Source organism: Nannospalax galili, unplaced genomic scaffold (assembly GCF_000622305.1).
Source record: "Nannospalax galili isolate Female #2095 unplaced genomic scaffold, S.galili_v1.0 scaffold632, whole genome shotgun sequence".
In the NCBI taxonomy this organism is placed as follows: Eukaryota; Metazoa; Chordata; class Mammalia; order Rodentia; family Spalacidae; genus Nannospalax; species Nannospalax galili.
The window spans coordinates 1,150,283-1,151,241 of record NW_008332816.1 but is presented as its reverse complement, the minus strand read 5'-3'; positions in this window follow the sequence as shown (position 1 = coordinate 1,151,241).

Sequence of the window (959 nt, the reverse complement as noted above, 5' to 3'; positions counted from 1 at the left end):
CACACTTCAGCTCTTTACATAGCTTTCCCAACAGCCCTCCCCCCAGCCGGTACCAATCAGGGCTCACACATGTGCAGCGGCCAGGCAGAGTGTAGCTCATAGGCACGTAGCAAGATCATCAGGCTGGCAGCACCTGTTTTTGGGCTCACCATACTTCAGAGTTGGGGTAAACAAGCGGGATTCACGAGCCTTGGCAATCAGCCAAGAGTTGAAGTAAACAGCACGAGGTTTGGCAGCCAGCCAGCGTGCCATCTTTGGCTGGCTCGGCTGTGCTCGCTTCCCACAGTCTGGATCTCTCCAGGAAAGATTTTGGCCACAGGAATTTGGGGGTTGGACTGGCCTGGGAGCAGGGCCCAGGAAAGATGCTGGTCTAGGGCAGCTGGTGGCTGTCCCACCCAGAGACGCAAAGGGAGATGGGGGCGGGAAAAGGCCCCAAGGGCTCCTGGGGACTGCACTGAGGAGCTGGGTTGGTCTGGATACAAAGGATCAGGAAGAGGAAAGGTCAGTCCCAGTGACCAAGAAAAGAGGCTGGCAGGTTGTGCAGTCCAGGCAAGCAGAGGGAGGTGAGGGCAAGGCCAGGCCTAGAAGCAGTGCTCCTGGGGACCCAAGAAGGAACTGGGTTGGTCTGGTTGCAAAGGACTAGGTAGCAGTGGTGGTTCCCTAGGTGTCTGGGGTGCCAAGACAAGGAATGGGACAGGATCTAGGAGGAAGAGACCAGTGGGGGAGATCGGAGGGTAAGTGAGGCTGAGGGAGTCAAGGCGGGGAGCCTGAGATCGACTAACCCTGGAGAGGGGCCTGTGGGTCATGCAGGCCCAGGGAAGCAGAGCTATGCTTGAATTTTTTTAGAGAATAAGCTTCTATTGCCATGTCTTCTTGCCTAAGTGGTTTAAAATTGAATTTTATTAATGAACATTAGAAATATTTTTGAGATTTTATTCATAAATGTTATATATATATTT